This window comes from Chiloscyllium punctatum, chromosome 9 (genome assembly GCF_047496795.1).
Source record: "Chiloscyllium punctatum isolate Juve2018m chromosome 9, sChiPun1.3, whole genome shotgun sequence".
NCBI lineage: Eukaryota > Metazoa > Chordata > Chondrichthyes > Orectolobiformes > Hemiscylliidae > Chiloscyllium > Chiloscyllium punctatum.
Window position 1 is genome coordinate 35,143,679 of NC_092747.1, and position 26,405 is coordinate 35,170,083.

The window sequence follows — 26,405 nt, forward strand, 5'->3', positions numbered from 1 at the left end:
ATCTGACATATGCTTCCTTCTTTTTCTTAACCAAACCCTCAATTTCTTTAGTCATCCAGCATTCCCTATACCCACCGGCCTTTCCTTTCACCCTGACAGGAATATATTTTCTCTGGATTCTTGTTATCTCATTTCTGAAGGCTTCCCATTTTCCAGCCGTCGCTTTACCTGTGAACATCTGCCTCCAATCAGCTTTCGAAAGTTCTTGCCTAATACCATCAAAATTGGCCTTTCTCCAATTTAGAACTTCAACTTTTAGATCTGGTCTATCCTTTTCCATCACTATTTTAAAACAAATAGAATTATGGTTGCTGGCCCCAAAATGCCCCCCACACTGACACCTCAGTCACCTGCCCTGCCTTATTTCCCAAGAGTAGGTCAAGTTTTGCACCTTCTCTAGTAGGTACATCCACATACTGAATCAGAAAATTGTCTTGTACACACTTAAGAAATTCCTCTCCATCTAAACCTTTAACACTATGGCAGTCCCAGTCAATGTTTGGAAAGTTAAAATCCCCTACCATAACTACCCTATTATTCTTACAGATAGCTGAGATCTCCTTACAAATTTGTTTCTCAATTTCTCTCTAAATATTAGGGGGTCTATAATACAATCCCAATAAGGTGATCATCCCTTTCTTATTTCTCAGTTCCACCCAAATAACTTCCCTGGATGTATTTCCAGGAATATCCTCCCTCAGCACAGCTGTAATGTTATCCCTTATCAAAAATGCCACTCCCCCTCCTCTCTTGCCTCACTTTCTATCCTTCCTGTAGCATTTGTATCCTGGAACATTAAGCTGCCAGTCCTGCCCATCCCTGAGCCATGTTTCTGTAATTGCTATGATATCCCAGTCCTATGTTCCTAACCATGCCCTGAGTTCATCTGCCTTCCCTGTTAGGCCCCTTGCATTGAAATAAATGCAGTTTAATTTATTAGTCCTATCTTGTCCCTGCCTGCCCTGACTGTTTGACTCGCTTCTGTTCTCAACTGTACCAGTTTCAGATTGATCTCTTTCCTCACTATCTCCCTGGGTCCCACCCCCCCACCTTACTAGTTTAAATCCTCCCGAGCAGTTCTAGCAAATTTCCCTGCCAGTATATTAGTCCCCTTCCAATTTAGGTGCAATCCGTCCTTCTTGTACAGGTCACATCTACCCCAAAAGAGATTCCAATGATTCAAAAATGTGAATCCTTCTCCCATACACCAGCTCCTCAGCCATGCATTCATCTGCCCTATCCTCCTATTCCTGCCCTCACTAGCTCGTAGCACTGGGAGTAATCCAGATATTACTACCCTCAAGGACCTCCTTTTTAAATTTCTGCCTAACTCTCTGTCAGCTTCCTTCAGAATCTCAACCTTTTCCCCTCCTATATCATTGGTTCCAATGTGAACAATGACCTCTTGCTGGGCACTCTCCCCCGTGAGAACACTCTGCACCCTCTCTGAGACATCCTTGATCCTGGTACCTGAGAAACAACACACCATTCTGCTTTTTCTCTGCTGGCCACAGAAACATCTGTCTGTTCCTCGGACTACAGAATCCCCTCAGACAATTGATCTCGTGGAACCCAACTTACCCCTCATTGAATTAGAGCCAGTTTCAATACCAGAAACTTGGCTGTTCGTGCTACGTGCCCCTGAGAATCCATCACCCCCTGCATTTTCCAAAACAGCACACCTGTTTGAAATGGGTATATCCACAAAAGACTCCTGCCTTAGGTGCTTACCTCTCTTACTATTCCTGGAGTTAACTCATCTATGTGACTGCATCTGAGACTTTCCCCCCTTCCTTTAACTGCCATCCATCACATACTGTTGTTGTTGCTAATTCCCCATCGCTTCTAACTGTCCCTCCGACCGATCCATTCGATCTGATAAGATTCGCATCCAACAGCATTTATGGAAGATATAATCTGCAGTAACCCTTAAACACTCTCTAAACTCTCACATCTGACAAGAAGTACATATCACTGCCAAGGGCATTTTTGCACCTTCACAATCTACAGACCCAGAAAATAACACCATCTTATTCCTCTACAAAACATTGCACCAGGTTAAATTAATAGTTACGGCTTATATTTTAAGTTTAATCAAGAGATTTGTCTGCAAAAACATATAATCAAGAAAGAACCCACTCTACTCACTACTGCAGCCTTTCTATTGAACAGACTTAAAACAACGATTAACTTATCTGATTCTGTCTTGTGAACTTCGCCCAAACAGGTTCCTCCAAGATTAGTTGTGAATTTCACTGTCTGTTAATTTTCCCAGATGCACTCTGATGTCCAGAGATACATGAATTCAAAACAGCAAAGGCAATAACTGTGCAGGTTCTCTCTCTCTCTCTCTCTCTCTCCTGCACTGTCCTCACCATGTGCTTCCTTTGTCTGTTCTTCCCCCTTTTAAAACTGCTGTTGTTTTGACTTTATCTTGAATAATAAAAATCGAGTAGTCTGAGATTTGCAATTTGTAAATTAAAAAAGGATTTTTATAAAATATTAACAAATCTTTAGTCATTGAAATTAACATTAATTGAACAATATTTGACCAGTGCCACTCTTTTCATTCTTGGGAAAATATTATGAAACCCTCTCTTGTCATTACAAGATTTACTTTGTTGTTCTTTGCACGCACAGTCACATTCCTTGTAAATGGAAAAATAGATGTTTGTGGCAATGTTAAATCAAAATCAAGCACCTGTAATATGATAACTTATACTTTTTCCCAACTATAATCAGTGAAATATCTGGCTGCATTTTATGTGGCTTAAGGAAACAACTACTTGCATCTTTATTGTGCCTTTTCAAGACAGTCAGAACTGAAAACGTATGGTAAGTTGATATAGAATAAAAGCATGCATAGATGAACAAATAGGCTGTGAAAAAGGTTTTGACAATGCAAAACAAGACAGCATGGTGGCTAATGAAGGAATGGGTTCCAGAGCTCACACCAGACTGCTGAAGTTCCTTCAGCTGAAAGTAATGGTGAATAAGGGGCACCAAAAGAGGGCACAGTGCCTTTTCCTGCAAACAGCTTTATTGCTAATATTTTTGGCAGGCTCCCAGAAATATTTATACCCTTTATTAGAAGCTTACCTCATTGTTAATTGTCAGTGGTTTTAGTCTCATTTCTAAGTCAAAAATCGTAAGTTCAAGCCCCGCTCCAGGACATAAAAATAGAAAATGCTGAAAATGCTCACCAGATCTAGCAGTACTGATGGAGAGAGCTAAGCAGATTGTTCTGTGAACCATTGCGAGTAGTTACTCTTAAACCACTTTTGTGCTTCCAGTTTACTTTTCTCTGATTGTTTTCTCCTTTGCCTCCCTTCATTAAGCATTCATTGCTTAACATGTACTGTTTTCGCTTCACTACTTTGAGTATTGAGCTTCTGGAAGAAGAGGAGAAACAGTAGTCATAACAGCAGCCCGAAAGACCTGGACAAGCAGCAGCCAGGCCTGTTGGACAGAAAGTTGTGACAGGAAATTTTGCTGTTCAAAGAGGCTCTTACTCGATACTTGGGTACCTATTGGGATTGAGTCATTTTCTTAGATATTTCTGAGTGGTGCAGGAAGAGTTATTGGTTTGTCTGTTGGCAATCTGTTGTTGACCTTTATGGCCTGTTCCCAAGAACCCTCTGATTTCTGGAGTTAAGTAGTCCATAAGACCATAACACATTGAAGCAGAAATTAGGCCATTCAGCCATCAAGTCCACTCCACCATTCAATCATGGCTGATCAGTTTCTCTATCCCATTGTCTGCTTTCTTACCATAACCCTTGATCCCATTTATACTCAAGCACCTATCTATCCCAGTCTTAGATATGCTCAATGACCTGGCCTGCACAGCCTTCTGTGGCAGTAAATTCCACAGATTCACCACTCTCTGGTTGAAGAAGTTTCTCCTTATCTCCATTCTAAAATGTCTTCCCTTTACCCGTGGAAGTGGTAACGGTTAGGCAGGTTCTGTAAACACTTTGTCAGTGGTTAACAAAGTCATCACTACCTTCAGCTCTTTTTACGACAAAGTCCTTTCAGATTTCTGAAGAAAAGGACCTCATCCAAATCTTGTAGTCTGCATTCATAACTGTAACAAACTGCTCACAATTGCCTCCTTGTTAGAGCAGTCGTCAAATGTCACTTTCTTTGATATTTCTTAGGTATACTGCAGGAGGCGTTGATGCTTTATCAAACAGGCTGTTGATGGTCTCTGTAGATTCTTTCAAAGGATGTACTGTCTTCTGGAGAGGGGCCACATTTTGCTAATGATTGTCAAGTTTACCAGTGCACATTACTTATTTTCCTACAGATTCCAAGCTACCACAGAGGATGTCATTGACATCGTCCAGTCTGCAATTCACAGCTTGCATAAAACATGTTATCAATGTCCTCTGTAAGAGCAATCTATTACATTACTTTGTGATAGAGGCCAACAGCCAGACTGAGAGAGCTTTGGGGTTTGCAGCAGGTGCTGGTTTCAATTTCTGTGTGATAATGTAATTTTTTTAAAAAATCACGAACAGCTGTCATAATACTTTCATTCTGTAGCATTCATTCACCTCTATCTTTCCACTTGAAACAGATAATGATAGATCCTGTTTTACAGATACCAGGATATCTGTTCCACATATGACTGATGTGCTGCTGTCACTCTACTAGAAACATACCAATCCAGCAGTGATTTATAGTGAGAATATAGTTAAAACAAGAAAGATCATAGAACTTGCCATTGACATTTTGAAAGAAAAAGTCAGGATCTTCATTTGTTCTTTGGCTCACTATGGTGTGGTGCAGACAGTGTGGGAAGCATCATTTTCCATAACTTGGCATTCAAAAGAAGATTGGTGTTGGGAGAGTCACAGCACTAAAACAAGGATGATGAAGAATTGAATGAAAGTAAAGGTGAATCAAAAGAAGGTGGGCTAGCAGAAGATTGTCCAATTATTCCATCAGCAACAATTCAAATAGCTAAGTGGTTCAGGTGGCAAGATTATTGGGGATACAGTTCTGCGGAGGAATATCAGGTTCGTTCAAACAACTTTTGAATTATTCTTTTATAAGATGGGCTCCAATTAAGTATGGAATGCGATCCTTACTTTTAACATAGAAACGTTGCTGGGAATGAAAGCCGCACTGCTGAAAGTAAGGAACTTGAATGTCGCAGTGTAGCCAAATGGTCATCCATGAACATTCAAAGTGAAGGTACATTTGAGAGACAAGATAAATGAAAATATGATCTGACGTATTCTAAAAATATCTGGTGACATTGAAATCCTTTACATCTTATCATATTTGGTGAGGCCATTGACTTTCAATGACAAGTGACTTTAAGACCTTTGCCTAACAATGCCTTGGTGAATCATTCACCTCTTACTAAGCTTGTAATTCCACCTCCTTGGTCAGCCAAAGTTCACCTTGATGAAAATGAAAGTCACTCCTGAGCTGTATATGCTGAATCTAGTCATCCATTGATTCCTCATCAAGTTAGACATGCTTTTAGTTTCAGAGCTTGTTTTTGCAGGTAACATTCTAAATTTTCATTCCTCTTTTAAATTGGATCCAAATTCCCTCCTACGTCTGGATGTCTGCCCAATCCCAGGAGCAAAGCATATTTGGTATTCACTTACCTCACATTAGTGATCTGAACTTAGAAATATGCATGTGCTCAAATTTGTTTTCATCAGAATGTTTCTTATAGCTATGTCCAACTTACAATGGGCAGTGGGGAAGGCCTGTACAATTATGTGGTTTAAAGAAATTTTCTATAGAGGGAGCATAATGTTTTCATGATGTTTCAGACCCTCTTTTCAAAAATGCAAAAAGAAATGAGCACACAGTAAGTACCTTTCATTAAAAAAAGGCACTGTGATATGGAGAATTAGATTGTGGTTGTCAGACTCTGTGTGAAGCCAAGTTGGCAGTGGACTAGTCACTTTTTCTTGCTTTCTTCAAGCTTTGTGCATACACTCTCCCGCCTTAATTATCAATAAAATGAACTGGCATGAAGAAATATAACTTGCATATAATGCAAACTCTAGTCATCATCAGAAATCTTAAAAAACCTCCAGATTTACTGCAAGGTTAACCTGTTATAGTTTGTTTCCATGACATGAAACAGATGCTATGGTTGTAAATTTGCCAAATTTGGACTTTGATCTTAATATTAGGTCTGTTAAACTTTTTGAAACTGTACTTTGCTTTATGCTGAAGGACTGTAATTAAAATTCATGGAAAGTGAACATTACTGGTTGGCCAGCATTTATTGCCCATCCCAGTTGTCCTTGAGAAATTATGTTGAGGTGCCAGTGTTGGACTGGGGTGGACAAGGTCAGATGTCACACAACACCAGGTTATAATCTAACAGGTTTATTTGAAATCACAAGCTTTTGGAGGCTGCTCCAAAAGCTTGTGATTTCAAATAAACTTGTTGGATTATAACCTGGTGTCATGTGACTTCTGACCTTGCCCTTGAGAAAGTGGTGTTGAGCTGCCTACTTGAACAGCTGCAGTCCATGTACTGTAGGTCAACTCACAAAACTCTAAGGGTCGGAATTCCAGAAGTTTGACCTAGCAACAATGAAGGAATAGCGGTATATTTCCAAGTCAAGATGGTGAGTGATGTTAGGGAACTTGAAAGTGCCAGTATTCCCATGTGTCTGCTGCTCTTATCCTTCTAGGTGAAGGTAGCCATGGCTTTGGAAGGTGCTGTCTCAGAATTATTGGTTAATTTCTGCAGTGCATCTTATAGGTGATACACAGTGCTGCTGCTACTGAGTGTTGGTAATGGAGGGAATGGATATTTGTGCATGTGGTGCCAATGAAGAAGGCTGTTTTGTCCTGAGTGGTATCAAGTTTCTTCGGTACTGTTGGAGATGCACTCCACAATTTTGATGGTGGGGGATTCAGTGATGGTAATACCAATGACTCTCAAAAGGCAATAGTTTGATTTTCTCTTGTTGGAAATAGTCATTTTCTGAGACTTGTCTGGTACAAATCTTATTTGCCACCTGTTAGCCCAAGCCTGGATATTGCCCAGGGTTTGCTGCATATAGATTTGACTACTTCAGGGTCTGAGGAGTTGCAAATGTTGTTGAAAATTTTACAATCACTGGCCAACATCCCCAATCTGACCTCATGATGGGATGAAGATAGTTGATGAAGTAGTTGAAGACAGTGGGATCTAGGACACTAACCTGAGGAAATGCTGCATGTGGCTGAGAATTCTTGATTCCCAATAATTACAGCTATCTTTCATGATGTGACCTGTGGCTCCAACTAGTGGAGAATTTTTCCTGATTCCCACTTACTCCAGTTTTGCAATGGCCCTTCATAATATTATCAGTTAAATGCTGCCTTGATGCCAAGGGCAGTCACACATCACCCCGAGAGATCAGCTCCTTTGTCCATATTTGGACAAAGACTGGAATAAGTTCAGTAGCTAAGTGGCACCAGTAGAATTGAAGCTGAACATCAGTGAGTAAGTTATTCTTTTAAAGATATAAACTGATTAAATACTTCACAGCACATGTCAAATAGTAAGTGTGATCATGTCAAATTCCACTGATTGCTCAGCAATTCCCTTTTGACCTTTTCAAATTTTATTAAGCTTCATAAGGGATCACAATCCATTTTTGCTGATCTGGCCTTGCAACTCCATCTTAAGAGTCTTCTCTTGACTTCTTCAACGCTAATTCTCGTTCTAGTCGAACAGGTTATTTCCTAGCTCTTTATGGCTTTCCTGATCACAGAGCCAGGGACTTGCTCACTTTCTCTGTTCCCAGGTCTTCTTCTGAACCCTGGCTTCAACACTTTGCCACATAAGTTGCTGGGTTTTCACAGCACAGAGCCATCCAATTGCTCTTGACTCCTCATTGAGCCCCCTATACAGATTCTAGCTGCCTTTCCAGCAGTACATCAATACATGGAGTCTGCATCTCTCTCTATCTCATTCTACTTCTCACACTCACTGTCTGTCAGCTTTGAAATCCACTATCCCTAAACTGTCTTATATTTCTTTCAAAAACCTATAATAACCCTCTGCACAAATCCTGGTCAGAATTTGTGCCACTTAGCAACTCTTGGAACTGCCTGTTTTGTAAATGTTAGCAGTAACACATTGCTAGCTTGCTCAGTAAATATAGATTGAGGTTGCGATCACAAGTATTAACTTAAATGACTATCAGGGACACTGGTACGTTGATCAGTTATTCAGAGATTTACTTTAAACATTTAGCACTGTAATTCCATTTAATTCAAATAATCTAAAATTATGTTGTCGAATATTTCAAAACTCCAGTCAGATGAAAGGAAAATACACTCTTCATCTTCCACATTCTTCTATTATGTGATACTCCTGACTGATGGAATTGATCATATTTTCAGAAATAGAAGAGTGTTTTGCTGGTTATCAATGTTACCACATCTCATGATAAACTGGGCTTTTAGTATTGCTGTTTTCTGTTGTGTAATAATGTCTGTAACATTCAGGTGGCAATGGATCATCCCTCATAATTCTGAGCAGCCTTCGTTAATATCAGACAAATTGAGTAATATATGTAGAATGGATTATAGTTATTATTGATCGTTGATATCTAACATTGCACACTGCACCAAAATGTTCTTTAGTGTATAGTTGGTATATGCAATTGTTACCAGTTATGCATTTAATAGTACTTGTAAGCATACAGCTATAAACTTTAAAAAAAACTGCCTTACCCTGGGACAGCTGCTGTGTGTGTAAATATATAAGACAAACGGGAACTTTTACATCCATACTTACTCACTGCCCCGGTCATTAAAGGAATGCGGCGTTTTCATATCATATGTTCTGCTGACATTTTTGTTTGCAAAGGATTGGCCAACAGGACCTAGGACACAGAAAGTGATCTGCAGCTACATGCTTTGGGAAAGAATGAGAAATGTTTGAGGTTTGCCCTCAGGATAACATACCTGAATACAAAATTTGTCACATATACTGTATATTTGCAGTTAGGGAGAATATAAATACTGAAGCCAAATGCCTGCACAATATCAAATACTTATTTGGCTACTAGCTCCAGTGTTAACTATCCTGAAAAGATCAAGTTCTGGGATTCCTAGGCTTGTGAGTGTCCAAAAAAGAGAAGGTTTATTCAAGAAGCATCAAACAATCAAGAGACTTTGTCAGGAGCAGGCAGAGGTAAAGGTGAGGCATTTGAGACAGTACATAAACCTCAATCTGCCCTACATTTCAAAGCACAACTTGGCTGCATGTGGAGAGTCTGCAGATTACACATTGGACTTATTATCCATCTTAGGGCTCATTGAACTTGAGTGAAAGCAAGCCTTCATCGATGGTGAGGAAGTGTCTTTAAAGAAGTAATCGCAAAATCAGGATTGAAAGAGAATGTGATGCAAAGTACTGTGCATTACTGTGTCTCTATCTTCCTACTGCACTTAAATGGGGAACTCAAAGCACCTCACTTTTGACCATTTTGTTGCAGTTGTGACAAATCAGGGTATAAACAATCAATTTGCTAATTTCCATGTCTCTGGGCTTAAATACTACCAAAGTCATATAATGATGAAAGACAAGTACATCATAGGTTGGTGGTGATAAGTCTGCTACTGACTCCATTGGAAATAAAGGTCATTCATGGGCTCCCTTTTCTTTTTTTATGGCCCAGGCTCAATATCTGAAAGGCTTTCGATTAGTATAGACTTCTTTTTAAAATCTTTGAAAGAAATTTTAGAATTTTTCAGCTTAATTGAATGCATCTTCCTGCTCTTTTGGCACTGCAGTGAGTGTCAGTAAAGTATTTTCTATTACAATGATAAGCATTAAGAGGCATTTGGATGGGTATATGAATAGGAAGGGTTTGGAGGGATATGGGCCGGGTGCTGGCAGGTGGGACTAGATTGGGTTGGGATATCTGGTCGGCATGGACGGATTGGACCAAAGGGTCTGTTTCCATGCTGTACATCTCTATGACTCTAAAAGCTTGCATTAGTGTAGCACCTTTAATGTGGTAAGGCATTCTGAGATATTTCTGAGAGCATTAACAGAAATAAATAGATTCTAAATGAAGGAGGGAAATAGCTACAGAGACAACAGAAGTTTGGTTGGAAAAATGTTTTTAAAGTATGCCGTTAAAGCAGGAGAGAGAAATGAAAGAGTCAGGGAACTCCAGAAGTCTACACAACTTTAGGCACATCCGTCAGATGCAGGAGTATTGTGAGTGCAAAAGCCTTGAGTTGGAAATTAGAGATGTCAAGGCTGGGAGAAATAACTGAGATGGGGGAAAATAACACCATGAAAACATTCAAGTTGGAGGATGAGAATTTTAAGAAGCCTGAGATAATGTAGGTCAGTGTAGACTATTGGTAACAAGCCTCAGATCTTAAAGGTTGATAGTACAAAACTATGTGCAATTTAAACTGAACAGTGTAAACATTTCCTTTGTGCAGTGAATTGTTACTTCACTATTTTTAGTAAATTAGAGGGTGTGATTCCACCAACCCACTTTACTGCAGTGTAATCATGTGATGTTTTGCATAACTGAAAGTTAAATGGTCTCTGCAATTACCAGTTTTAAAAAAGCTGAAATGCCACAATCATTCACTAGAATTGAATTTTGATTATTAAATTGCTTTGTGATTTCTTTTTATGATTAATTTATTATATTGTTTATATCATCAACTAATTTATTGTTTATCCATAAAATTGACTGCTCTAATTATTTTGCCTTAGAATTAAAGCCGAGCTCATTGCTGATCATATTTCACAGTAAAATAATTCTGAGGTGTTTAATATTTTTATTGTTACTAATAATTAATGAATAAACTTGGTTATCCTAGTGAGATCATCATTTGCTCTGTATCACACAACCTACATGTTGGCAAAAGGCCACCATTTCCAGGTTTGAAAGTGCCCAGCCAATCTCAAATTACCCTGGAAAAACAGAGTATTATGAAAATCTGAGCAACAGAACAAGCAAGTCAATTCACGTGCCACTGTGCAGAGACATTTTCACATACCGGATGTTGCTATTATTTCCAACAGATGTTCTGCCTACCATAAAATTGTGTTCGAATACTGGTGCCAATGTGATGCTAAGTAAATAATGCTTATATCTCTGTGATTGGCTGATCAACTCAAGCAATGTGTTGTTTTGGTTATTCTTTATGAGTAAAGCATAGATTGTATTTTATAGCATTCATTGAAAAGCCTTAAAGCAAAATGTTGAATAATTGAAATCTTTTAAATAGATCCCCCTTCCAATGATTTCACACAGATGCCACTTCACAATCTGACTGTAAGATATGTGATGGTCACTTATTGACATCCAAAATGATGTCTGCCATTTTACAACATCAACCTTTGCTTATTTGGACTGCGGTGCACCATGTACAAGGGGACAATACTGATCTACATTGTCTATCTTATACGTTGCAGGCAAGGATGCCCGGAGGCATGGTACATTGAAGAAACTGAGCAAAGGCTACGACAACGGATGAATGGGCACCACACAACAATCAACAAATAGGAGGGTTCCCTTCCAGCTGGGGAAGACGTCAGTCGTCCAGGACATTCAGCTTCAGACCTTCGGGTGACCATCCTCCAAGGTGGACTTCGGGACAGACAGCAGAGGAAAGTGGCCGAGCAGAGGCTGATAGCTAAGTTCGGTACCCATAGGGATGGCCTCAACCGGGACCTTGGGTTCATGTCACATTACAGGTGACCACCATTGCACTATACACACACACACAGATATTCCTACACACACACACACTCTCACATACACATGGACACAGGTACACACAGATGCACACACAGACACCCACACACACCTTTATAGACACACACACTCCCACACATGCACCCCCTCACAGACTTAAGGCACTCTGCACTCAGTACACACACACACACACTTTCTCACACTCACAACCCCCACCCCAGACAGACACACACATAGACAGACAAAGACCCACATGCACACATATATTTTGTGTGGTGAATTTTTTTGCACTTTGCTCAAAAACTACATATATTCATGTAGATCTCTGAGCTCAAAAACTGCATGAATTTATGTAAACCTCTGTTATCTCACTTTTTAGATTGGAATCAATCTAAACATCAGGTCATAAACAGAGAACACAGGGGGCTAACACCTTCAACATATTGTCTAGCTATCACCATTGTTAACAACTAACCCGAGAATGCAACTTTTATAAAAAGGGTTTTTTGATTTACACATGAAAGAAGTGAAACTATCACTGTATTCTAACAGATGAAAGGCTTAACAGACAATCAATTCTTCAATGTATAATTTCAGTTACATCACACTGCAAATTTTTGCTATAAATTCTGTGTTATGATCGAGCCCTCCACAATCACCTGATGAAGGAGCATCACTCCGAAAGCTAGTGTGCTTCCAATTAAACCTGTTGGACTATAACCTGGTGTTGTGTGATTTTTAACTTTGTACACCCCAGTCCAACACCGGCATCTCCAAATCAGATCTAGGGGAGGGTTCATACATCTTGAAACTTTTGGAGGAGAATTCCATATACATTAGATTACTTACAGTGTGGAAACAGGCCCTTCGGCCCAACAAGTCCACACCAACCCGCTGAAGCGCAACCCACCCATTCCCCTACATTTACCCCTTTACCTAATTTAACATGGCCAATTCATCTAACCTGCACATTTTTGGACTGTGAGAGGAAACCGGAGCACCCGGACAAAACCCACGCAGACACGGAGAGAATGTGCAAACTCCACACAGTCACCTGAGTCGGGAATTGAACCTGGGTCTCTGGCGCTGTGAGGCAGCAGTGCTAACCACTGTGCCACCGTGCCGCCGTGCTGCCCATAGCACATTCTTACCTATAAGAACATTGACAGAGTAGGAAAGATAGTAAGATGATATCCTTCCTTAAACTCATATTTAGAACAATTCAGCTCCTATATACTCTGTTCATATTTGCTGACTTACAATATACAAACCATCACTCTATTATTTTGAAGAAAAGTCCTATTTGAAATAATCTGTCATAGCTAATATTCTGACATTTGATTCTTTTCTGTCATCAAAGATTTGAAGGAGAAGCTTGCCAGTACTTTCAAAGTCACAGAACAAGACAATATTATGAGCTTACAGAGTTGTGGATGATATATTCATGTGGACAGAAAGTTAATGGATAAGAAGCAAACAATAGAGGTAAAAGAACATTTTCAAATTGGCAGACTATGATGAGTGGAATGCTGGGGCCTTAGATATTTGCAATCTATAGTAATTAAATGAAGAGGCAAAGAATAATGCGTCTATGTTAAAAATGGAATGTGCTGGATAAACTCAACAGGCCTGGCAGCATCTATGGAGAGATTGTGGAATCTGTGCTTATACTAATGTATCTAAATTTGCTGACATTACAAAACTATATCCAAAATGTAAGTTGTGAAGTAGACATAAGAGGTTGAAGACATTCGGTGAGCTGATAACAGAATGTCAAATGGTTATAATGTGCAGATGAGTAAAGTTATTCATTTTGTTCAGAAGAATAGAAAAACAGAATATTTTTCAAAAGGTGTAAAATTTGTAAATGCTTTTCAGGGAGACTGAGGTGTAGTCATAAGAGGAACACAAACAGTTATAACATGGGCAAAATGAGCAATTAAGAAAACAAATGGCATGTTGACCTTTATTGAAAGGGAATTGACATTACAGGAACAAAGAAATCTTACTACAATTTTTGAACAGTGCTGAGGTGAGATCTGGAGTACTGTGTGCAATTCCAATCTCAATATTATGAAGAAAATTGACAATGTAGTTATTGAGATGTATCTGCAACTGTGGGATTCAGAACAAGGGGGGCATACTTTTAGGATTAGATCATTAAAGACTGAATAAGGGCATATACCTATTCAAGTAACTCAGTCAGAAGTTCAACTAGTGACTTATGTGGCATGGTGGCTCAGTGGTTAGCACTGCTGCCACCAAATGCCAGAGGCCCAGGTTCAGTTTCACCCTCGGATAACTGTGTGGAGTTTGCGAGCTCTCCCTGCATCCATGTGGGTTCCCACCAGTTGCTCTGGTTTCCTTCCACAGTACAAGTATGTGCAAATTGGATGGATTGGCCATGCTAAATTGCCCATAGTGTTCAGGGATTTGTAGGTTAGGTGTGTTAGCCATGGGAAATGTAGTGTTATAGGGTGAGGGATCAGTCTGGGTGGAATGCTCTTTGAAGGGTCGGTGTGGACTTGTTGGGCCAAGTGGCCTGCTTCTGCACTGTAGGGATTCTATGAATATGAAAAGAAAATCCCAATTGGTCACACATAAATATTTATAGGAGGGCACACAAATTCATCCAATTCTACACTGATCCTATGTGCCAGACATTCAAGATATATGGAATTGGCTGTCATTGCAGGTTTTCCTCTGGTTCAAGGAACCTTTAACTGCAAGCATGTGGCGCTCAACTATCCTTGGGATCAGCCACCAGGATTCATCAACAGAAAGGATCTACGCTCCCTCGATGTGCACCAGATACATTAAAGGGTGGTTATGCTCATTCTTCCAGGATCTCACAAAATCCTTTCACTATGCACAATTCCGGGGTGCCCAGTTGTTTGCTGACCCCTATCAGCTACAGGGCTGCCTTGTGGAAGCAAAAGGATATCACACAATGACTGGCTAAAACTCCTGTAAAGAATCTGCAGCATGTTCAAAAGCAGCAAAATACACTGCAGGCCACGTATCCACAATGCTTAGCATAGAGCAGACCACTGATCTTCTAAAGATTCAATTCTTTTTTTTTCTTTTTTTCAACATTAAGCCTTCAGCCCTTGATTTTGTGCCAATCTGTGAAACCAATCTGAAGCCCATCTAACCTACACAATTCCACTCTTGTCCATTTGCCTACCTAATGACCATTTAAATACTCTTAAAAGTTGGGGAGTCTACTACTGTTGCAAGCACTGCATTCCACACCCCTACCACTCTGAGTAAAAAAATAACTCTGATATCTGTTCTATATCTATCACCCCTCAATTCAAAGCGATGTCCCCTCTTACTAGCCATCGCCATCCCAGGAAAAAGGCTCTCTCTGTCTACACTAACTAACCCTCTGATTATATGTCTCAAATAAGTCACCTCTCAACCTTCTTCTCTCTAACACAAGCAGCCTCAAGTCCCTCAGTCTTTCCTCATAAGACCTTCCCTCCAGACCAGACAACATCCTAGTAAATCTCCTCTGAACCCTTTCCAAAGCTTCCACATCCTTCCTGTAATGTGGCAACCAGAACTGTACGCTATGCTCCAAGTGCGGCTGCACCAGAGTTTGTACAACTGCAGCACAACCTCATGGTTCTGAGACTCAATCCCTCTACCAATAAACGCTAACACGCCATATGCCTTCTTAACAACCCTATCAACTGGGGTGACAACTTTCAGGGATCTATGTACATGGACACTGAGATCCCTCTGCTCATCTACACTACCAAGAATCTTACCATTGGCCCAGAATTTTGCATTCCTGTTGCTCCTTCCAAGGTAATTTACTTCACACTTTTCTGCATTAAACTCCATTTTCCACTTCTCAGCCCAGCTCTGCAGTTTATCTATGTCCCTCTGTAATCTACAACATCCTTCTGCACTGTCCACAACTCTACCAACCTTAATGTCATCCGCAAATTTACTTAATCATCCTTCCATGCCCTCATCCAAGTTGTTTATAAAAATGACAAATAGCAGTGGATCCAAAGCAGATCCTTGCAGGACACCACTAGTCACTGAATTTCAGGATGAACATTTCTCATCAACCATCACCCTCTGTCTTCTTTCAGCTCACCAATTTCTGATCATAACTGCTAAATCACCCTCAATCCCATGCCTCCATATTTTGTGCAATAGCCTACCATGGGGAACCTTATCAAACGCCTTACTGAAATCCATGAACACCATACCAACTGCTTTACCCTCATCCACCTGTTCGGTCACCTCCTCAAAGAATTCAATAAGGTTTATGAGGCACGGCCTACCCTTACAAAACCATGTTGACTATCCCTAATCAATTTATTCCTTTCTCGATGATCATTAATTCTATCTCTTATAATCCTTTCCAACACTTTACCCACAACCGGAGTAAGGCTCATTCATCTGCAAATACCAGGGTCTTGTCTGCTCCCCTTCTTGAACAAGGGGACAACATTTGCTATCATTGCTTGGACTGTTTAGGTAGCAATCTTTTGTATTTTTTGGACGGTGTGTTCTTGATAGTGGTGTGCTGCACACAGCACAACCTTGCACAGCAAAGGAATGTGGACTTAGTTAAGGGGGAGAGTGATGAGTTACAGGCCTTCTTAGATGACAAGAACAAAGGGGAAAATGATAGAAATGATGATGAAGGGGATAGCACCAAAGCTGCAGACAAAGCTAGGGCAACAGTATGATGTGAGAGACAGTCTCATGATAATCTCATAGTAGCAAGATGCACAGTGAAATGATGAAACACATTAGTTTCTGGTCGCTCTGTGCTCCTTTATGATTATGATTAACACCCTTGGGTTCAATTGAGGTTTGGGGGCTTTTATCTTTTATTAATTTTGTTTTGGATGTATTTGTTCTGATAAATGTCTCTTTAAGACTCTTTAGGCCTTTGTGATTCTGTGAGTAATTCACACTGGGTTTATGGCCATATGCAATAGACAATGGAAACTTCACCAAAAGCACTGTGTAATCACTGATAGCATTTCTGGATTCACAGATTCCATAACAATATGTTTCCCTGGACAGTTCACACCTGCCGGAAGAAATACTTCTGTCTCTTACCTTCAGTACATACTGCACTGAATGCTTCACCCTGTTGTGGAGCCCAAGCAATGCATTCAGTCATGCAATAAAAACCTGCATATAAAGTACCTTAGTTGCAGATGTGTTTTAGACATCTGAGTCTGGGGTTTCTTCAGTATTTGCCCAGCAGCTGAAGACCTACGGTTTGCTCCTCACAAGTGTTGGCCAAGGTTAAATGGCATGCCAAGCCCTTACTCCTTAATCTCCTAATCTATACACGTGTCACTCTATTCCCATGCAGATTTACCTTCTCTGCTTTTAAAGGCACTTAGGACATTGATAGCACAGAATACTTTAATTACTGTAGCAAAAAGGATAATAATTTGGCGTCCACTGCTGATCCTGCATTACACTGGAAGGCTTCCTGAACTGGCAGACTTTGCTTTTCTAAAAGATTCACATCAAATGCTTATGTCCGAAATGAAGAATTTCATGGCAGGGTTAGTAAAAAAGAAGTGGAGTGGCAATCTGACTGTGAGTTCCATTCCTTGGAAGATTTGGCCTGTGGATTTTGTGCTTACAATACGGTCATAGAATCATAGAGATGTACAGCACGGAAACAACTCGTCCATGCTGACCAGATATCCTAACCTAACCTAGTCCCATTTGCCATCACTTGCCCCACATTCCTATTCATATACCCATCCAGATGCCTTTTAAATGCTGCAATTGTATTAGCCTCCACCACTTCCTCTGGCAGCTCATTCCATACACTCACTACCCTCTGTATGAAAAAGTTGCCCTTCGGTCTCTTTTATATCTTTCCCCTCTCACAGTAAACCTATGTCCTCTGGTTCTGACACCCCCAACACCAGTGAAAAGACTTTTTCTATCTATCCTATTAATTCCCCTCATGACTTTATAAATCTCTACAAGGTCACCCCTCAGCCTCCGATGCTCCAGAAAAAACAGCCCCAGCCTGTTCAACCTCTCCCTATAGCTCAAATCCTCCAAACCTGGCAACATCCTTGTAAATCTGCCAGAATTGCACAAATAATGGGCTTCTTTTCAAATAATTGCACTTCTCCTGACATATGGGACAGTTATTCTTGTGACTTTGACTCCAGGTGATTATGCAGAAATGCAATTTAGGTTTGGAAGAACAATAATCTTTAATAAAGTTATGTGACCATTGCAAGATTTGAGAAAACTTGCTACTACATATTTCTTACATGTGAACATCCCTGGCATTTTAATTTATAACTTCATGCATCAACTGTACGAATGATCATCATGTTTCAACATATATTACACACAACCTTTTTAATGTAATTAATAAAGTAAACATTATGCTATTCAATATTATGGAGTGAATTTTAAGTGTCAATTACAGGGAGCTTTATAGAGGGGCTCTCTCTGTTGGCTCTTCTGAGGTTCTCAGGCAATTCTTCATAGCTCACCTTATTATGTATACACCATACCTCTATGGATTTCTACTAACCAGTGGCATAAGTAATCATCACTGCCCCAATGTCCTGTGATTTCTGGTGTTGCCATCCTTTTAAAATTACAGCAGTGCACCAGGTTAAGTGTTGTCAGTCAGGAGCTGGCCTTTTACAGTTCCTGTGTGTGAAGTACTGCTCCAGGGATGGCTGTGAAATGGAAATTGGAACTCCACTTTGCCAACAGGAACCTGAAGATCTTGGTGGATGGCATGATACATAGGATGGCTGTCCTGTTTCCTCAGGACCACCAGAGAAGGCTGTAGCATCAGCCTCTGCCAGCCAGGTATAAAGTTGCCACCTGCATCTGTACAGTATCCATGGTCTCGGGGAGCAGTGCAGAAAGAAGGTACCCCACAACAGTAAGTTCCACTATCTTTTCTTTGCTATCTGCACTCTCTCAGCTACTGACACCCTAATGGGTACATTAACTCGAGAACGTTTAGGAGCATGCTCTGATGAGTGCATCAGTGCCAAGTGCCCACAGCTGGGAATAAATAATCCAGGTCACTGGCATTCAGAGGACTGTCAGAAACCAGGCATCTGCTCAGCCCCAGGCAGGAGAGGGTCATATGGCATTGGCCATTAATAACTTTATTGAAGTGCACAAGCTGACACTGGATCAGCAGGTAGGTTTGTTGGAGGCACTTGGAAGACTGACCTGAAGATTGGAGCAGTCTGCCAATGTTATCTGTACAAAGCCACTGCTGGCATACAAGTGTCTGGCTACCTCTGTGAACAGCTTGGTGACTATCATGAAGGTCCAGGTCCAACGTATGTTTGCTGGATTTGCACTCCATTGTTTCAGGCATAGGTGCTCAGCATCAATGGCAAGGTGAAGGGGTTGTTGGGGGATGAGATGGCAAAGGACCTTGACTTTACTCAAGATGCTCCTTCTTCACAAAGAGCTCTAGTAGGCACTCAGCAGAGGAGGTTTACAGCCCTCGGAAATCTCCTCTCAGGACATTCAAGAAGTGGTAGTCTTTCCAATCTCCTTAATACTGTTGGCCTTGTTGGAGTTCAAGCTGAAGAGGATGCATCTACCTCTGGGCTGGACAAAGTCAGAAAGTCTGGCTTCTCTAAGCTCAAATGCCCTGGATTGTTTTATCTAAAACTTCACAGCCAACAGGCTCCACTATATAGCAGGCTCTCTCTACGAGAGGTGCTGATACACATAGACATTGTGGGAGTGAAAGGAAGAGGAACAATTTATATTGTTGAAAGATGTTGTAACCATATCTGAGTAATAGCTGTTTTTTCCTATTGTGCCCATGCTGACATGAAACTTTGTCATGATTGAATGAAGGAGCATCAGATTAGATTAGATTAGATTAGATTAGATTCTCTATTATTTCTGGCAATTTTTAATCTAAACTTTATTAAGCAGATAAACTGGTACAATGGGAAAAGAAGCGAGTCAAACAGTCAGGGCAGGCAGGAACAAAGCAGAGAACAAAGTATGATTGATAAATTAAATTGCATTTATTTCAATGCAAGAGGCTGAACAAGGAAGGTAGATGAACTCAGGGCATGTTTAGGAACATGGGACTGGGATATCATAGCAATTACAGAAACATGGCTCAGGGATGGGCAGGACTGGCAGTTAATGTTCCAGGATACAAATGCTACAGCAAGGATAGAAAGAAAGGCAAGAGAGGAGGGGGAGTGGCATTTTTGAAAGGGGATAGCATTACAGCAGTATTGAGGGAGGATATTCCTGGGAATACATCCAGGGAAATTATTTAGGTGGAACTAAGAAATAAGAAAGGGATGATACCCTCATTGGGATTGTATTTTAGACCCCTCAGTGGTCAGTGGGAAATCGAGAAACAAATTTGTGAAGAGATTTCAGTTATCTGTAAGAATAATAGGGTGGTTATGGTAGGGGATTTTAACTTTCCAAGCATAGACTGGGACTGCCATAGTGTTAAGCGTTTAGATGGAGAGAAATTTGTTGTGTGTGTGCAAGAAAGTTTTCTGAATCAGTATGTCGATGTACATACTTGAGAAGGTGCAAAACTTGACCTACTCTTGGGAAATAAGGCAGGTGGCTGAGGTGTCAGTGGGGGAGCACTTTGGGGCCAGTGACCATAATTCTACTGGTTTTAAAATAGTGATGGAAAAGGATAAACCAGATCTAAAAGTTGAAGTTCTAAATTGTAGGGAAGCTAATTTTGATGATATTAGGCAAGAACTTTCAAAAGCTGACTGGGGGGTAGATGTTTACAGGTAAAGGGGTGGCTGGAAAATAGAAAGCCTTCAAAAATGAGGCAGCAAGAGTCCAAAGACAGTATATTCCTGTTAGGTTGAAAGGAAATGTTGGTTGGTGTAGGGAATGCTGGATGATTGGCATACTGGATAACCAGCATATGTCTGGTATAGACAGCAGATGTCAAGTGAATCCTTAGAAGAGTATAAAGGCAGTAGGAGTATACTTAAGAGGGAAATCAGGAGGCCAAAAAGGGGACGTGAGATAGCTTTGGCAAATAGGGTTAAGGAAATTCCAAGGAGATTTTATAAATGCATTAAAGACAAAAGGGTAACTAGGGAAAGAATTGGGCCCCTCAAAGATCAGCAATGCAGCCCATGTATGGAGCTGCAGGAGATGGGTGGGATACTAAACAAGTATTTTGCATCCATATTTACTGTGGAGAATGATATGGGAGATACAGAATGTGGGGACGTACATGGTGGCCTCTTGAAAAATGTCCATATTACAGAGGAGGAGGTGCTGGATGTCATAAAATGCATAAAGTGGATAAATGCCCAGGACCTGATCAGGTATACCTGAGAACTCAAGGAAAGTGATTGCTAGGCCCTTGTTGAGATATTTGTATCATCGATAGTCACAGGTGAGATGCTGGAATTGGCTAATGTGGTGCGACTTTTAAAAAGGTGGTAAGGAAAAGCCAAGGAACTGTAGACCGATGAGCCTGACATCGGTGGTGGGCAAGTTGAAGGAAAGAATCCTGAAGGATAGGATTTACATGTATTTTGAAACACAAGGACTGATTAGGATAGTCAACTTGATTTTGTGCATGGGAAATCATGTCTCACAAACTTGATTGAGTTTTTTAAAGAAGTGAGGAAGAGGATTGATAAGGGTAGAGTGATGAATGTGATCTATATGGACTTCAGTTAGGCGTTCGACAAGGTTTCTCATGGGAGACTGGTTAGCAAGGTTAAATCTCATGGAATACACAGAGAACTAGCTATTTGGATACAGAAGTAGCTCAAAGGTAGAAGACAAAGGGTGGTGGTGGTGGGTTGCTTTTCAGACTGGAGGCCTGTGACCAGTGGTGTGCCACAAGGATCAGTGCTGGGTCCACTGCTTTTTGTCATTTATATAAATGATTTGGGTGTGAACATAGGAGGTATAGTTAGTAAGCTTGCAGATTACACCAAAATTGGAGGTGTAGTGGACAACGAAGAAGGCTACCTCAGAGTACAATGGGATCTTGATCAGATGGGCCAATGGGCTGCAGAATGGCAGATGGAGATTAATTTAGATAAGTGCAAGGTGCAGCATTTTGGAAAAGCAAATCAGAGCAGGACTTATATACTTAATGGTAAGGTTCTGGGGACTGTTGCTGAACAAATAGACCTGGGAGCGCAGGTTCATAGTTCCTTGAAAGTGGAGTCTTAGGCAGATAGGATAGTGAAGTATGCTTTCCTTTATTGGTCAGAGTATCGAGTACAAGAGTTGGGAGGTCATGTTACGGATGTACATGACATTGATTAGACCGCTTTTGGAATACTGCATGCAATTCTGGTCTCCCTCCTATTGGGAGAATATTACAAAACTTGAAAGGGTTCAGAAAAGATTGACACTGAGTTGGAGGATTTGAGCAATAAAGAGAGGCTGAATAGGCTGGGGTTGTTTTCTCTGAAGCATAGGAGGCTGAGAGGTGACCACATAGAGGTTTATAAAATCATGAGGGGTAAGGATAGGGTAAATAGACAAGATTCCTTCCCTGCGATGTGGGAGTCCAGAACTGGAGGGCACAGGTTTAGGGTGAGAGGGGAAAAGTTTAAAAGGGACCTAAGGTGCAACCTTTTCACACAATGAGTGGTGTGTGTATGGAATGAGCTGCCAGAGGAAGTGATGGAGGCTGGTACAATTATAACATTTAAAAGACATCTGGATGGGTATATGAATATAAAGGTTTTGGAGGAATGTTGGCCAAGTGGTGACAAATGGGACTAGATTAGGTTAGGATATCTGGTCAGCATGGACATGTTGTACATCTCTATGACGCTATTTTGTAACCATAGCTGAGTAAAAGCTATTTTTTCCATTGTGCCCATGTTAACACAAAACTTTGTCATGTTTGTATGAGGGAGCATCAGATGTTGTGAAGATTTCCATCAATTGAACCCTTAACTCTAATTAAGCAGATAAACTGCAGAGAAATCTCAAAGTGTTAATCTGCAGTTATTATTGGGATTATACAGAGGAAGGGCTGTCATCAGCAGCAAAACATCTACAGTCAGTGAAAGGTAATTTCATGCAGGTCAGTTCCACGTCTTTCCTGCATCACTTTGGCTGATGCTGCTGCACGGTTGGATGCTGAATGAGCTGTTCAGGACCTGTACAAGAACGCTTTCCAGCTGTTACTCAGCACAATGCTGCAGATCTCGCAAATATGCATCATCCATGTCACCAGTTCTCTGGTTCAGAGATTCTGAAAATTGGGACGTATCATCGGTCTGAATGTTCCTGGTCCGAAGCCCCAGACATGCCCTGCATTAAAATATGATGTGGATGGGCCATCATATGGCCCTCAGTGGCTTCAGTGGAAGAAGGTTTTTACATGATATACCTTACTGTATTAGGGCACTGCAAATCAAATCCTGCTATTCCTCGAGTCATCACAATAGTTGACAACATTGTGAAGTATGCAGAATTCCTCAATTTACTTGTATTTTCAACTCAGACTGATAGAAATTATGGATTAGATTTCTGTACTTAACAAAAATCACTATTTATTAAAAATAAATCAATTTGAACTATAATTATGAGGCAACAACATATAACTTCAATTGTTAAATCTCCAAGTTCCTTATAACTGCCCTTTCTCCATACACAAACAGACACAGCTTGCAGCAACTGGAAAGGGGAAATAAACTGGTTACCTTGAGGCTTAAAATGCTTTACTGCACAGAAGAATGGATCCTTCTACGCCAGAGGCCTGATGGTTTCTGCTGAGATATTCATGCCCCCAACCTCTTCATCTACCCGGAAGTCAATAACTTAGCTGTTGACGTGCAGAGAGCCTTTGACATTAATGACTGGTCACTAGTCCACAGACCAATCAGCTACTTGTTATCAACCAAAGCACCACTCATACCCACCCCTTGACTCATCTGTGAACTAGGTTTCCAATACTGCTTGAACAATGCAGCTATGCAAATGATACCTATAATGAGTGTCAAGTTCTTTGCTTTTAAAAAGTGCAGCAATGCTTCAACGAAGCTTTTTTTTTTAAGAAAAACAGTTCTTTTCCCATTGCAGTACAAAATCAAAGTACAGGAACAAAATATGATCGTCAACTGGACATGTACGCAGTGCTGCTCCTCTTCCATCTGCAAGGCATTCCACAGAAAATAAGTGACTGTGGCTTTCCTGCATCTTTGCAGCATCATGAAGACACCTGTGATTAGAAGCTCCACAAAAGGGGCTTCACATCCACTGATTGAAGCACATGCCGTGTGTTTACTATGTATACTGGTATGGTGTGATGGTGTAGGTGTGACATTGACACAGTTCGATACTGTGCAGCAACATATCCAACCTTGGATTGACCATTACTGACAACAACGACAATCTTCCTAACTTTGTGTCTGTGCTAAAAGGCAAGACAAAACTGAAAAACTGTGATTATGTAAGCTTTGAATAAGGCAGCAATGAATAATGAGGAAAAATAATGCAAGACAGAGCTGCTGCAAGCATCCAAGCAAGCACGAATGAATGAACCCTAAGGGAGCAAACTAAGAGATACACCCTGGTCTAATCCATGAATTGGATACCTATCTCTCTTCACAAAGTGTCCTGGTGGCAGCATGGCAATGAAAGGTGATGGTACACTCCAAACTGCAGTATTAAATGGAGAATTATTTTTGAAGTAGGGCAGGAATGTCCAATGTTTATGGGGTGAATCTGATTCGTGTCTAACAGCAACTTTGGTGATTGCAGAAATCATAAAGTGCTGCGCATGGAGGTGCTGTGAGAATCTGGGGACAGCTGTCCAAGATGGAGGCTTAGAGGAACAAGCTTGAGCTAGAGCTGCCAGATTTCACGTTGGGTTGTTGCTGCCTCGCTTCTATCCTGCCTGTGGGAGAGTAGGGAACTGCTCATTGATGAGACAAGATGAGATATGAAAGGATGTGAATTGGCCCTTCATTGTTCACCGATGAGATTCTTATCTCACTATTGGTTGCAGAATTATACGTTTTTTTTGACATTGAGAATCTCATTGCTGCTCTCTCATTTTCCTAACTGACTTATCATTGCCCACATTGTTCGGAAGCTAGGAAGATGTGTTTTCAATGTCTTTCTTTGAAGATAATTAATAGGTTTTATTCACAAAATTTAAATCCAACTGATTAACATCCTGAGTGTTGATAAATTAATTTGGCCTTTTTCTCTATGTTGACATGAGTTATATTAATCTAAGTTGTTGCTCTTGTTATGTTGCCCAAAGCTATTTTAGTTAATTACAATTCAGAAATAACATCATTTAAATTAGTCACTTAAAAATCTCAATATAACCATTCCTGCACATTTCAATGGGAATTTTCCATGTTATCAAAAGCCTGGTGTAAAAATACGTATTACACTAACTTGCATCAGGACTAGATTTTTAAAATGGTAACAAAAAGAAGTAGATTCTTCCTCGCACTCCTATTACCACTACATTCCCTCCAGCCAAGCTAAACTTGTCCAAGATTCCGCAGTGCCCATGAATTATAATGTTTGACTCTAACGTTTGTATAATGCTACCACTACCCCAGCTGGGAAGTTTGTAGAGGTCTAAGAACAGTTGAGGCATGAAAATATACTGGTACATAGAAAGAATCTGAACTTAATGGAAAGCTTTTTAAAGAAAGAAATAAAAGGATTTTCCAAAGCTGAGGATTGTTAGTAAAGGGAATTAACTGCTTTCCATCCTTTTTTTTTTAAACATTTTTTCTGCTTCCATTTAGCTTTTCTTATTTTTTTGCCATTGTTCTGACATATTTATATTCTACAATAATGCCTTAAAACCTTCCCAGGCCTGTCTTATTTCAGTTTCTTGGAGAATACCAAGAAAGTGCCATAAAAGCAGAAAGTGCTGGAGACATTCAGCAGTTCTGAGAGCTGCTGTGGAGAAAACATCATGGTTAATATTTTTGGGTCTGATACGACTCCTCTCAAGAATTGAAGGAGGCTGAGAAGTGATAGTTTTATGCTGTTGACAAAAGTAGGGCAGAAGATCAAGCAGACCAGATAGTAAGGGTGCCCAGAGCAAAATGCAAAAGGAATGTTAACAGTAACAGTGGAGATATAGTGAGGAAAAATAAATGTTAATGCTCAGGGAAATGTTAAGTTCCTCTGGTCTAAGACAGAAATGTTGTATGAGAGCAAAATGGTACATTGAAATATCAAGTGACGAAAAGAACAAGGTTATTCTTAAGCGCAGAGTGGACGTATTCCACAAAGGGGTCATCCAGTCTGTGTGTGGGCTCTCAAATCCAAAGGTGATTTCATTTTGAGCAGTGAATACAGTAGACAAGATTGGAAGAAGTATAAATAAATCAATTCTTCACCAGGAAGTATGTTTCGTGCCTTGGACAGTAGGGAAGAAGGAGGTAAAATGGTAAACATTACATCATCTGTGAATGCATGGGAAGATTGCACTGACTATTCATCACTAAACTCTAAGAAATGTTCAGGCTTTATCTGGTTCTGACTACTGGACTGCTAAAATGTCTTATAACTTCTTTCCAGCTCTGATGGCCTAGAACCTATCAAAAACAATTTGCCCTTCTGGTGTTATGCATAGTTTCTCACTGAACTTGACCTTTTTATGACCCTTCTCCAACTCTCTCTCTCACACACACACACTTTCTCTTTCTCTTTCTCTCTGAG

General features: G+C 40.4%; 1 long non-coding RNA gene across 4 annotated transcripts in view; it reads left to right on the forward strand.

Annotated features, from left to right (window-relative positions):
- LOC140481284 (uncharacterized) overlaps positions 1-26,405 on the forward strand; it is a 109,867-nt gene that overhangs the window by 78,094 nt on the left and 5,368 nt on the right. For 2 of the 4 annotated variants that reach the window (XR_011961493.1, XR_011961492.1), the window contains exons 2-3: positions 11,435-11,716; positions 13,078-13,202. This is a non-coding gene — a long non-coding RNA (uncharacterized lncRNA). Of the gene's footprint in view, positions 1-11,434; positions 11,717-13,077; positions 13,203-14,412; positions 14,772-18,461; positions 18,549-26,405 lie in introns of those variants that run through there. The other 2 variants (XR_011961495.1, XR_011961494.1) reach the window with 2 other exon arrangements.